The sequence below is a fragment of the Oncorhynchus gorbuscha genome, linkage group LG04, assembly GCF_021184085.1.
Source record: "Oncorhynchus gorbuscha isolate QuinsamMale2020 ecotype Even-year linkage group LG04, OgorEven_v1.0, whole genome shotgun sequence".
Lineage (NCBI taxonomy): Eukaryota > Metazoa > Chordata > Actinopteri > Salmoniformes > Salmonidae > Oncorhynchus > Oncorhynchus gorbuscha.
This window is the reverse complement of record NC_060176.1, coordinates 31,396,703-31,411,295: the sequence shown is the minus strand read 5'-3', so window position 1 is coordinate 31,411,295 and position 14,593 is coordinate 31,396,703. Positions and strand designations below refer to the sequence as shown.

The following is a 14,593-nucleotide window of genomic DNA, read 5'->3' as shown; positions in this document are numbered from 1 at the left end:
ATCATTCTTTTAGTGGACTATAGAAAGAAGCAGAGCTGGTTTGGGCGCGTGACCGATTGCACGCCCTTCGTTATTTTTCCTTTCTATTGAAAACGCTATTGTCCGGTTGGAATATTATAGATTATTTTGACAATAGACAACCTGAGGATTAATTATAAACATCGATTGACATGTTTCGCCAATCTTTACCTGTACTATTAGCATGTATTCGTCTGCATGTCGTGACAGCCTTTGAGCCAGTGGATTACTGTGTGAGAATACCTATGTGAGAATGCTGTTCATCGACTACAGCTCGGCATTCAACACCATAGTACCCTCCAAGCTCGTCATCAAGCTCGAGACCCTGGGTCTCGACCCCGCCCTGTGCAACTGGGTACTGGACTTCCTGACGGGCCGCCCCCAGGTGGTGAGGGTAGGCAACAACATCTCCTCCCCGCTGATCCTCAACACGGGGGCCCCACAAGGGAGCGTTCTGAGCCCTCTCCTGTACTCCCTGTTCACCCACGACTGCGTGGCCACGCACGCCTCCAACTCAATCATCAAGTTTGCGGACGACACAACAGTGGTAGGCTTGATTACCAACAACGACGAGACGAGACGAGGTGAGGGCCCTCGGAGTGTGGTGTCAGGAAAATAACCTCACACTCAACGTCAACAAAACTAAGGAGATGATTGTGGACTTCAGGAAACAGCAGAGGGAACACCCCCCTATCCACATCGATGGAACAGTAGTGGAGAGGGTAGCTAGTTTTAAGTTCCTCGGCATACACATCACAGACAAACTGAATTGGTCCACTCACACTGACAGCGTCGTGAAGAACGTTCGACGTGTTCTACAGCGCCTTTTAGAGAATTGTCTCTACGCGCAGCAGCGCCTATTCAACCTCAGGAGGCTGAAGAAATTTGGCTTGTCACCAAAAGCACTCACAAACTTCTACAGATGCACAATCGAGAGCATCCTGGCGGGCTGTATCACCGCCTGGTACGGCAACTGCTCCGACCTCAACCGTGGGAGCCAAGGCTCTCCAGAGGGTAGTGAGGACTGCACAACGCATCACCGGGGGCAAACTACCTGCCCTCCAGGACACCTACACCACCCGTTGTTACAGGAAGGCCATAAAGATCATCAAGGACATCAACCACCCGAACCACTGCCTGTTCACCCCGCTATCATCCAGAAGGCGAGGTCAGTACAGGTGCATCAAAGCTGGGAGTCTGTTCCCGAGAGACTGTTCTCAAAAACAGCTTCTATCTCAAGGCCATCAGACTGTTAAACAGCCACCACTAACATTGAGTGGCTGCTGCCAACATCACTGTCATTGACACTGACCCAACTCCAGCCATTTTAATAATGGGAATTGATGGGAAATGATGTAAATATATCACTAGTCCACTTTAAACAATGCTACCTTATATAATGTTACTTACCCTACATTATTCATCTCATATGCATATGTATATACTGTACTCTACATCATCGACTGCATCCTTATGTAACACATGTATCACTAGCCACTTTAACTATGCCACTTTGTTTACTTTGTCTACACACTCATCTCATATGTATATACTGTACTCGATACCATCTACTGTATGCTGCTCTGTACCATCACTCATTCATATATCCTTATGTACATGTTCCTTATCCCCTTACACTGTGTATAAGACAGTAGTTTTGGAATTGTTAGTTAGATTACTTGTTGGTTAACACTGCATTGTCGGAACTAGAAGCACAAGCATTTCGCTACACTCGCATTTAACATCTGCTAACCATGTGTATGTGACAAATACAATTTGATTTGATTTGATTTACTGAACAAAACATGCCAACAAAACTGAGTTTTTGGGACATAAAGAGGGACTTTATCGATCAAAAAAAATATTTATTGTGTAACTGGGAGTCTTGTTAGTGCAACCATATGAAGATCATCAAAGGTAAGTGATTAATTTTATCACTATTTCTGACTTTTGTGACTCCTCTACTTGGCTGGAAAATGTTTGTATGCGTTTGTATGTGGGACCCTGTCCTCAGATAATCGCATGGTATGCTTTCGCCGTAAACCCTTTTTGAAATCTGACACAGAGGCTGGATTAACAAGAAGTTCACCTTTAACCGATGTTACACTTGTATTTTTATCAATGTTTAATTTGACTATTTCCGTATTTTGAATTTGGCGCGCTGCAATTTCACTAGTGTCCCATAACTAACCTCCAGACGAGTATCAATGCCATGCAACTGTCCTTCAACTGCTATTAAATGCAAGTAAAACCAAATGCATGCTCTTCAACCAATCACTGCCCGCACCTGGCCAACCGTCCAGCATCACTACTCTGGACGGCTCCCACTTAGAAAATGCAGATAACTACAAATACCTAGATGTCTGGTTAGACAATAAACTCTCCTTCCAGACTCACATTAACTTTTTATGGCTGGGGGCAGTATTGAGTAGCATGGATGAATAAGGTGCCCAGAGTAAACTACCTGCTACTCAGTACCAATTTCTAATATATGCATATTATTAGTATATTTGGATAGAAAACACTCTGAAGTTTCTAAAACTGTTTGTCAGTATAGCTGACCTGTTGCACCCTCTACAACCACTGTGATTATTATTATTTGAACCTGCTGGTCATTTATGAACATTTGAACATCCCGCAGAAGAGGATTTGATCATGTATATGTTTTTGCTGTTTGTTCTTTGTTATAGAGTCACAAAGATTGGAGAAGTGGTTTACCCATACATCTACATTTTGGATAGATAATTATTTGTCTTATTTGTTTTACAATTTTCCTAGAAGTGGTTGGAGTGTATGGATTCTTCATTTACATTGAGCTGATTTCTGGCGTCTGTTCCTGCTTTTTCCGTAGTGTATTTCTGTATTGTTTTAGTGATTCCCTATGGTGAAGGCGTAGACTCAGGTTTTCTGGGTTTCTATGTTTTTGGTTGGATAGGTTTCTCGATTTCTTTCTTAAGTTATTGCTTCTTCATCAAACCATTTGCCATTGTTGTTCATTTTCTTCGGTTTTCTGATTGACATTTTTAAATTTGATAGGCAAGGTCAAATATACTGTTAAGATTTTCTACTGCCAAGTTTACACCTTCACTATAACAGTGGAACGTTTTGTCCAGCAAGTTGTCTAAAAGGGATTGAATTTGTTATTGCCTAATTGTTTCCACACTACATTCCCTCCATCTATAACATGTCTTAATATTACTCAGTTCCTTTGGCTTTGATATCTCATGATTGATTATTGCTCTGTTCAAGTAGACCGTGATTTTGCTGTGATCTGATAGCTCTGAGAGACTCTGGGTTGAGGTCAGTGATATAGTAGTCTACAGTACTACTGCCAAGAGATAAGCTATGGGTTTACCTACCATAAGAGTCCCTCGAAGCCTATCATTGACTATGTACATACTGAGTGTGCGACAGAGCTACATGAGTTATGACCCATTTTTGTTGGTTATGTTGTCATAGTTGTGCCTTCGTGCCTAGGGGGCATATGGGGGAGGGGATGCTGTCACCCCCAGGCAGGTGTTTGATCCCCTGTGTGTTGAGGGTGTCTGGTTCTTGTCCGGTTCTGTCATTTATGTCACCACAGACAAGTACATGTCCCTGGGCCTGGGAATGATTGAGTTCCCCCTCCAGGATGGAGAAGCTGTCTTCATTAATGTATGGGGAATCTAGTGGGGGGATATAGGTAGCACGCAGGAGGAAATTTTTGTCTGTTGAGATAATTTACTTATTAATTTCTCACCAGATGTAAAATGTTCCTGTTTTGACTAATTTAATAGAGTGGGTTAGGTCTGCTCTTTACCATGTTAGCATACCCACTGAGTCTCTTCCCTGTTTCACACCTGGAAGTTTGGTGGATGGGACTACCAGCTCTCTGTAACCTAGAGGGCAACCAGTGGGTCCATCTCCTTTATACCATGTTTCTTATAGCATGTCTGTATTTCTGATTTATTTTATAAAGTCTAGGTTCCTACTCTTTAAGCCAAAGACAGATGACCTCAGGCCTTGGATATTCCAGGATGAGATAGTGAAGGGTTTGTGTTCCATAAAGTTGTTGTTGGTCTTGTGATTTGGCCTCAGACCAGTAAGTGTGCGCAGAGCCCGCTGAGCATCTGGTACATGCCATTGGCTTGGGCGTATGTGTGACTTCCATGTTGAGGCCCTCTTTGCGGGGGTTGGGTGCATGGGGTGGGCAGGAGGGGCATATGTCTGATCTGAGGGGGCCTAAATGGGGTGTGGGCATGGTTGACATGGGGGGTGTTGATTGGTTGGGGCGGAGGTGTGGATGTAGCTGGTGGTGTTGTCTGGATGTAGGTCCTCTCGGCGAGGGTCCTTTATGTGTAGGTCCGGGGAGAGGGGATTCCCGCAGATCTGGGAGTGTCTCGGCAGGGTGTCTATTGATCTATTCCTCCTGTGTGAATTGTTAGGGCTGCACTTGAGAGCGATGTCCTTTAGGGTCTGGGCGAAGGTGGGCATTGCTGCCTTGTATAGGTGGACCTGGTCATAAAGGCTGTTCAAGTCCAGGATGGAGTGGTGGGCCAGGTAAACATTTGGTTTTGAGGCATAGGTAATACTTGCGTTTACTGTATGGTAGCAGGGTGGAAATATTTTCCTGGTAACAAGGTGGATATAACCACATGTGCATTGGGTAAAGTAGAAGATGCTTTATCAATCACCCCCTTGAGGGCTGTGGCCACCCTTTCTTGCTATGCTCTCAGGTCGTTTGTGCCTGTGTGTATTATTATGTGGCTGGGTGAACCTAGTTGGTCCTCAGACATAAGGTGTAGGACACCAGATTATAGACCTGAGACCATAGCAGGATTTTTTTTCCTCTTGTATATATTTCCTGTTTGAGTCCATAAGGAGTACAATCTGTGTCTTGTGTATGTCCTCACTGGGTGTGGGGGGGTGTCAGGAGGGCTATCAGGGTGGCTGACAGGGGGGTGCACAGAGGGGGTGAGATCCGCTGGGCGTGGGGTTCTTCATTTGTCTGTCCCACTGTGATGTCGATGCTATGATCAGGGTCTAGGATGGACTGTTCTGCTGTGGTGTCGAGACTTTTGTCGGGAGCTGAGGTGGGCTGTTCTGCTGGCTTCTCTGCGGGGGTGGCCACCTCTCTAGTCGATTGTTCTCTGTCACACGCCATCCCCTTCATCCTCTCCTCCAGCAGTCTGATCCTCTCTAGTGCTTTGTTCTTCTCCTGCTCCTGCTTTTTATCCTGTTGAAGTTGTCTCACCACAGTCCAGAGTGCAGATAGGTCTCTCTCCAGTTCTCCGGGTCTGGTTAAAGGGGTGTTGTTGTTGTGGACTGTTGTCTGGGTCTGTGTTGACTGGAGTGTAATCACCTGCTGTTCCAGCTCCACCTGCCTTACCTCCAGCTGGGTGAATTCATCCCTCATTTCAATGAGGGAGTAGTACTCGGTGTTGGTTGACTTTCCGCTTGGGTTTGCTCGTCTGTGGGGTTATTTTATCAAGAGGTCTGGTCTGACCCGCTCGGGGTGGGGGTATCTTTCTCTTTGGAGAGCTTCTCCTGTTGAGCCAATTCTTTGATTAGGTGAAAGTCCAGCTGAAACTGTTTGGGGTTGCCCCTCTTAACAGGGGGATAGTGTGGTAATATAGCACTGTGCCATGCCAGGGGATGGTCTGTGTGGAAGATGAGGTTGCTGATGTTCCCATTTCTATAATAGTCAGCAAAAGGTATCTCTTGATTTTCCATAAGGAGTTTCATTTTGTGCTCTTTTCGTGTCGTATCATTCTTTACATACACAGGGTACTGTATTTTAATGACCTATGAGAAATGGGAGGCAGCTTCTACGGCCTCTCCATTTGGTTGGAGTAGACTGCCATTGTTGGGCTAAAGGGCTTTGACACCTCTCACTTGACACTTCAGTGCTAATTGAAGTTGTATCAAACTTGATCGCCTTAACATAGCATTCAGTCCATATAAAGGCATGTAATGTATTTTTCTTCTTGGTTATTGGAAATAAAATATACATTCAGACTAAACATTTCTCACACAGTTCCAGGATGGATGGTGTTCTCAGGTTTCTGTTCTTTTCCAGAACATTTTCTGTAAAGCTTTGGAAAAATAATATTTGGTAGTTTTAAGCCTTCCATGTGATTCCGTAATTCTGTCCAAAATCAGGTTGTAAGTTTTACGTTTTGATTTGGAGTGAAGGTTATGTTGTAGAGGGTAGCATCCTGTATATGTCCCTGACAAAAAATCTTTATCTAAAAAAGTTGATCTAACAATAAATCTATTTTTAAGAACATCTGCTCAAGACCTCTCTGCTCTCTCTCACCCCCACCCCACCCCATTTACCCCTCTCGCTTTGTGTTTTCCTTTCATAACCTATACTGACAGAGGTGGCTTATGTGATTCTTGGCATGGCTCCGACCTAGCACATAATTTCATACCATCAGCAGAGAGCAGTGGTGCGGCAAATATAGTTTGTCTTGGCAACAGAGGCAGCTGTTGTGCCCGTCAGATATTCAACCTCAGTAGGCTGAAGAAATTTGGCTAGTCACCTAAAACACTCACAAACCTTTAAAGATGCACAATCGAGAGCATCTTGTCGGGCTGTATCCCCTCCTGGTATGGCAACTGCTCTGCCCACAACCGCAAGGCTCTCCAGAGGGTAGTGCAGTCTGCACAACGCATCACCGGGGAAAAACTACTTGCTCCAGGACACTGACAGCACCCGATGTCACAGGAAGGCCAAAAAGATCATCAAGGACAACAACCACCCAAACCACTGCATGGTTACCCCGCTATCATCCAGAAGGCGAGGTCAGTACAGGTGCATCAAAGCTTCTATCTCAAGGCCATCAGACTGTTAAACAGCCATCACTAACATAGAAAGGCTGCTGCCAACATACAGACTCAAATCTCTGGCCACTTTAATACAGTTAATAAATTGATTTAATAAAGATATCACTCGTCACTTTAAATAAATGTCACTTTAATAATGTCTACATATCCTACATTACTCATCTCACATGTACAGTGCCTTGCAAAAGTATTCGGCCCCCTTGAACTTTGCGAACTTCTGCCACATTTCAGGCTTCAAACATAAAGATATAAAACTGTATTTTTTGTGAAGAATCAACAACAAGTGGGACACAATCATGAAGTGGAACGACATTTATTGGATGTTTCAAACTTTTTTAACAAATCAAAAACTGAACAATTGGGCGTGCAAAATTATTCAGCCCCCTTAAGTTAATACTTTGTAGCGCCACCTTTTGCTGCGATTACAGCAGTAAGTCGCTTGGGGTATGTCTCTATCAGTTTTGCACATCGAGAGACTGAATTTTTTTTCCCATTCCTCCTTGCAAAACAGCTCGAGCTCAGTGAGGTTGGATGGAGAGCATTTGTGAACAGCAGTTTTCAGTTCTTTCCACAGATTCTCGATTGGATTCAGGTCTGGACTTTGACTTGGCCATTTTAACACCTGGATGTGTTTATTTTTGAACCATTCCATTGTAGATGTTGCTTTATGTGTTGGATCATTGTCTTGTTGGAAGACAAATCTCCGTCCCAGTCTCAGGTCTTTGCAGACTCCATCAGGTTTTCTTCCAGAATGGTCCTGTATTTGGCTCCATCCATCTTCCCATCAATTTTAACCATCTTCCCTGTCCCTGCTGAAGAACAGCAGGCCCAAACCATGATGCTGCCACCACCATGTTTGACAGTGGGGATGGTGTGTTCAGGGTGATGAGCTGTGTTGCTTTTACACCAAACATAACATTTTGCATTGTTGCCAAAAAGTTCAATTTTGGTTTCATCTGACCAGAGCACCTTCTTCCACATGTTTGGTGTGTCTCCCAGGTGGCTTGTGGCAAACTTTAAACAACACTTTTTATGGATATCTTTAAGAAATGGCTTTCTTCTTGCCACTCTTCCATAAAGGCCAGATTTGTGCAATATACGACTGATTGTTGTCCTATGGACAGAGTTTCCCACCTCAGCTGAAGATCTCTGCAGTTCATCCAGAGGGATCATGGGCCTCTTGGCTGCATCTCTGATCAGTCTTCTCCTTGTTTGAGCTGAAAGTTTAGAGGGACGGCCAGGTCTTGGTAGATTTGCAGTGGTCTGATACTCCTTCCATTTCAATATTATCGCTTGCACAGTGCTCCTTGGGATGTTTAAAGCTTGGGAAATCTTTTTTTTTATTATCCAAATCCGGCTTTAAACTTCTTCACAGCAGTATCTCGGACCTGCCTGGTGTGTTCCTTGTTCTTCATGATGCTCTCTGCGCTTTTAACGGACCTCTGAGACTATCACAGTGCAGGTGCATTTATATGGAGACTTGATTACACACAGGTGGATTGTATTTATCATCATTAGTCATTTAGGTCAACATTGGATCATTCAGAGATCCTCACTGAACTTCTGGAGAGAGTTTGCTGCACTGAAAGTAAAGGGGCTGAATAATTTTGCACGCCCAATTTTTCAGTTTTTGATTTTATTAAAAAAGTTTGAAATATCTAATAAATGTCGTTCCACTTCATGATTGTGTCCCACTTGTTGTTGATTCTTCACAAAAAAATACAGTTTTATATCTTTATGTTTGAAGCCTGAAATGTGGCAAAAGGTCGCAAAGTTCAAGGGGGCCGAATACTTTCGCAAGGCACTGTATATATATATATATATATATATATATATATATATATATATTTCTCTAGTTAAAAGAAATTCATGTCAGCAGGCAACATTAACTAAATGTGCAGGTTTAAAAATATATACTTGTGTATGTATATATTTTAAGAAAGGCACTGATGTTTATGGTTAGGTACACATTGGTGCAACGACAGTGCTTTTTTCGCGAATGCGCTTGTTTAATCATCACCCATTTGGTGAAGTAGGCTGTGATTCGATGATAAATTAACAGGCATCGCATCGATTATATGCAATGCAGGACAAGCTAGATAAACTAGTAATGTCATCACCCATGTGTAGTTAACTAGTGATTATGTTAAGATAGTTTTTTATAAGATACGTTTAATGCTAGCTAGCAACTTACCTTGGCTCTTTTGCTGCACTAACATAAACAGGTAGTCAAGCCTGCCACGCAGTCTCCTCGTGGAGTGCAATGTAATCCGCTTCCAAAAATGCTGATTACCGACTGTTATGAAAACTTGAAATCGGCACTAATTAAAATCGGCCATTCCGATTAAAATCGGTCGACCTCTAGTCTTAGGGGTTTGCCAGAAGCAGAAGTATACAGAAAGGGGTTGTCTGCGTAGAACTGGCTCAGAGAATCACCAGCAGCAAGAGCGACATCATTGATGTATACAGAGAAAAGAGTCAGCCCGAGAATTGAACTCTGTGGCACCCGGTGTCATGCATAAAGTAGATGTCCTAACCGACTTGCCAAAACTATAGTTTGTTGACAAGAAATTTGTGAAGTGGTTGAAAAACTAGTTTTAATGGCTCCAACCTAACTGTATGTTAACTTCTGACTTCAACTGTATGTGCAAAAGTACTCTCGATGAAACCTTCACTCTTGCGCAGACATATAGAAACAAAACATGCCACTTTGAAAAATAAGCAAAGTGATTTTTTGGAGCGAGAATTAAGACGACTTTCGAGTAGTAAGACATGTATAAAAGCAACGGATACCATTAACTTCTTGCGTCGAGCCATCCCGGATCCGGGATCGGGACTAGAAGACAGCAAAAATGTCAGGAAAATTGCCAAGAAAGTAAAATAGAAGCAAGACAATAACATATAAACCAAACTACTTGTTCATTGGACCAATGAAAAAAAAATGTCACAGATGACCATACACAATGGCAACATTGTAAAAGGTTTCAGGTTTTCAAATAGTTGTGGAATTATCCCAATAGTTTGGTAGGAAAATAAACAATCGATTTGTTGTAAATATCATTTAAAAAGTTAAAAAAATACACATTTTCCCACACTATAAGTAGCACAGTTGAGGAAAGGAACTAGTCAGTGAGATTGAGTGTGGTTTGTAAGACTTTCTCTTTATAGTGGGGACTCATAGCTTACAGAAAATATACCATAGACACCAAACTTTTCAATGAACTGGCAGTCTTTTGTACTGTATAACTGGACAAGCGGCATCTCAACCTAAATCAATTGATCTTATTCATTTGATTCAATGCCATTTCATCTTTGTGGACTGCAACCATCACATACTTATTCAGTAAATATTCCCTCCTGAAAAGCACAAATTGTTGCTGCAAATCAGATTTGGCATCTTTCGAATTTCAGAAAGGGAGGGGACATTTGGCCAATAAACTTGCAAGGAGGGTGGGGTGAAGGTACCGCCCTGCTTCTGCTCCCCGTTCTAGTATATTTTCTCATTTTGCCCCCAGAACTTAAATCAAGCATCTGAGGAATATTACGCATTATTTTAGTTCTGGGTTTCTGCGATTAGGGAATAGCTAAATAGTTCTCTAGAAAAACAAGTGCCATACTAAATGAGGGAGGCCCTGTTCAGATCTCTGTATGTGTGCGAAATACAACAAATACATCTACTAACTAAACCTACACTATATATACAAAAGTATGTGGACACCCCTTCAAATTAGTGGAATTGGGCTATTTCAGCCATTAATGTTGCTGACAATTTAGCACACAACCATGCAATCTCCATAGACAAACATTGGCAGTAAAAATGCCTTACTGAAGAGATCAGTGACTTTCAAATGTGGCACCGACATAGGATAGCTACCTTTTCAACAAGTTGGTACTGAATCACACTCCATCATCTGGCAGTCCGACGGACAAATCTGGGTTTGGCGGATACCAGGAGAATGTTACCTGCATCAATGCATAGTGCCAACTGTAAAGTTTGGTGGAGGAAGAATAATGGTCTGGGGCTGTTTTTCCATGGTCCGGGCTAGGCCCCTTCGTTCCAGTGAAGGGTAATCTTAGTGCTACAACATGCAATGACATGCTAGATGATTCTGTGCTTCCAAATTTGTTGCAAAAGTTTGGGGAAGGTCCTTTCCTGTTTCAGCATGACAATCCCCCAGTGCACAAAGCGAGGTCCATACAGAAATGGTTTGTCGAGATTGGTATGGAAGAACTAGACTGGCCTGTGCAGAGTCCTGACATCAACAGCATCAAACACATTTAGGATGAATTGGAATGCCGACTGCGAGCCAGGCCTAATTGCCCAACATCAGTGCCCGACCTCACTAATGCTCGTGGCTGAATGGAAGTCCCCGCAGCAATGTTCTAACATCTAGTGGAAAGCCTTCCCAGAGCATCTAGGAAGGCTGTTATAGCAGCAAATGGGGGACAAACTCCATATTAATGCCCAGGATTTTGGAATTGATTTACCTTTATTTAACTAGGCAAGTCAGTTAAGAACAAATTCTTATTTTCAATGATGGCCTAGGAACAGTGGGTTAACTGCCTGTTCAGGGGCAGAACGGCAGATTTGTACCTTGTCAGCTTGGGGATATGAACTTGCAACATTTCGGTTACTAGTCCAACGCTCTAACCACTAGGCTAGAATGAGATGTGCAGGTATCCACCTACTTTTGGTCATGTTGTGTATGTGTGGATGAACCTGATAAAGACCACAAACCTACCCATATAAACTAAGACTTCTTTAAAGTCCAGCTTCATTCGACCCCACTGTTTCTAGCTCCCCCCAAAAAGCCTGCTGTTAAAGAAAAGCCAAAAGCAATGAGTTCTTTCTCTCTTTTTATCTCTCCTCAATAACTCACTTATCGTGTCCCTTCTACCCGATCCTTGAGTCAGGGAGTAAATATTTAGGAAGGAGGGCAGAGGAGATTGGATCTCAGTGCCTTAAGAGGGTGGGCCCCAGCTAGAGTGAGAAAGTTGGAGGATTATGCTGTTTTGTCTGGACACAAACAGAGAGATGGAGGGAGGGAATGAAAAACAGAGGTGGGAGAGAGATTGAAAGGAGAGAGAATGAAGAAATGAAAGGATGAAACCAAACTACAGAGGGATATAAATGAGAGAGAAATAGGGCCTCAGAGCGAAAGAAAGAGAATAAAGTTAATTCTGTCACTGCAGGTCACCCTGGCGAGCAGGCAGATATAATGTGGACTGGATGAAAAGCTCCCTCTAGATCGAGAGATGGAAGGAGAGAGCGAGTGGTGTTCTAATCTCTTCCTCTAAGGCCTGTTCTTGTCTCATACTGTTCAACTAGTCTCTGATTGACTAAGACCGGTGAGAACAAAGGATTATTGGGGGGGGGGTTAATTTGGGGGAACACCCCCTCAGGTAAAAACTTCCCCACAAGCACAAAACTCTGAGGTGGAGAGGAGGTGGTGGTGGGTATATGTCAAGCCACATTTTCAATCACTCCCACATTTCCTTTACAGCCCATGCCCACCAGCTACCTCAGTAGACAAACAGCAGCCCCCCCACTCCCCAGAACCTGAGCCTTTCAACTCAGCAGGAGGCTACCAGAAACGTCTGTGTGTACCAGCTCATGTCCCGCTGGCCTGAATCTAAGCTGGCCAGCGCAGAGAAAACCGAGGGATGATGAGAGAAAGAGGGGAAAAGGGATAACGAATAGAAGGTAGGTAAGAGATGTGAGGTTGAGCAGTGAAGTGAGGGAGAAGAGCAGAGCAGATGGGGGGAAAAGTCCAATAGAAATGGATAAGGAAGAGATGAAAGAAAGAGATGGAAAACTAATAAAAAATACTGTCTCAAAAAGGAAGGAAATGTAGAAAATATAGATATTTAGGAGAAAGTGTTGGAAGGAATGGCTAATAGGATAGACTACACTTACTGACAGACAAAACTAACTTTCATCAAACTCTCCCTCCTCTTTATATCCATCCATCTCTCCTGCTCACCCTGTCATCTCTAGATCTCTCCTGTTCACCCTTTCATCTCCCTCTGTCGCTCCATCTGTCCTGCTCACCCTGCTATCTCTCTATCCCGCCATCTCTCCTGCTCACCCTGTCATCTCTCTATATCCAGTCATCGATCTCTCTCCTCTTCCTCCTTCCCTCTCTATTCTTCTTATAATGTCCATTACACCTACAGTATGTGCAATAGAAGATTCATATGGTAAAACCTTGCCATGCTTTCTTTAGTGTGTGTGAAGCTGCCCTCTCCCGCCGATCTATGCTCACTTCACAGCTGTACTGACACATCAGATATAGGAGTGGCGCAAACATACACACACCTTTACGCACAAAATCTTTGATGTGGAGGAGTAAAGCGGGGAGGAATTGTTTTGTCCGGTTCCAGCGAACACACCCCCAACAGAGCTTTAGCCCAAAGGCATTCTATAAGAAGCTGTGCCCTACAATTTAATGAGCACACACATACAGCATAAACACTCATAACCAGACACACACACACGAAAACACACTGTTTTTCAACATGCACATTGATGGACACCCCATGAGAACCACAGAGGTCAGCTCCATAAAAATGATTTGGCATCCACATGTGGGGATCAGAGGAAGACTTGACGGCTGCTAAGTGCATTTTCTTATGTCATTTATTTATGTCCAATTAGCTAATCTTGTTAGCGCGTTTGGTATACATATCCAAACGCTCGTTCTGGTCAGTGTTACGTCAGACAAAAACTTAAAAAAGTTATATTACAGGTCGAAGAAACATTTCAAACTAAGTACAGAATCAATCATTAGGTTGTTTTTAACATTAATCTTCAATAATGTTCCAACCGGAGTATTCCTTTGTGTCTTCAGGAGCCATGGAACGCAGGTAGCTATCATGTGCAATGCACGTGACCAGAAAATGAATGACTGCCAGACACCTGATTCATTCTGCTGTCATTCAGTCCCACAGCACAGTAGAAGCCTCATTCAAATTTATATAGACAGTTGACATCTAGTGGAAGACCTAAGAAGTGCAACATCATTAATATCTCAAGGGGATTTCAATGGGAACTGTGTTGAGTACATCCCAGCCTCAGATTTCTCACTTCCTGTTTTGATTTCACCTCAGGTTTTTGCCTGCCATATGAGTTATGTTATACTCACAGACATCATTTCAACAGTTTTAGAAACTTAAGAGTGTTTTATATCCAATACTAATAATAATATGCATATATTAGCAACTGAGACTGAGGAGCAGGCCGTTTACTTTGGGCACCTTATTCATCCAAGCTACTCAATAATGCCCCCCAGCCATAATAAGTTAATTAGGGTCGATTTCAAGGTTTCATAACAATTGGAAATCGGTATTTGTGGACACCGATTTGGCTGATTTAACGGTGAGTTCACTTTTTTTTTGCACCATTATTTAATCTTTTTTAACTAGGCAAGTCAGTTAAGAACACATTCTTATCTGCCTTGTTCAGGGGCAGAACGACAGATTTTTACCTTGTCGGCTCGGGGATTCAATCTTGCAACCTTACAGTTAACTAGTCTAACACTCTAACCACCTGCCTCATGAGAAACCTGCTTGTTACGCGAATGCAGTAAGCCACGGTTAGTTGCTAGCTAGCATTAAACGTATCTTATAAAAAACAATCAATCAATCACTAGTTAACTACAGATGGTTGATGATATTACTAGTTTATCTAGTGTGTCCTGCGTTGCATATAATTGATGCGGTGCGTATTAGAGATAAAGGACTGTCG

The 14,593-nt window shown here is 42.9% G+C and overlaps 1 protein-coding gene across 3 annotated transcripts in view; it reads right to left on the bottom strand.

The window, feature by feature from the left end:
- Window positions 1-14,593, bottom strand: part of lrp4 (low density lipoprotein receptor-related protein 4) — a 242,510-nt gene that overhangs the window by 112,855 nt on the left and 115,062 nt on the right. The window lies entirely within an intron of this gene.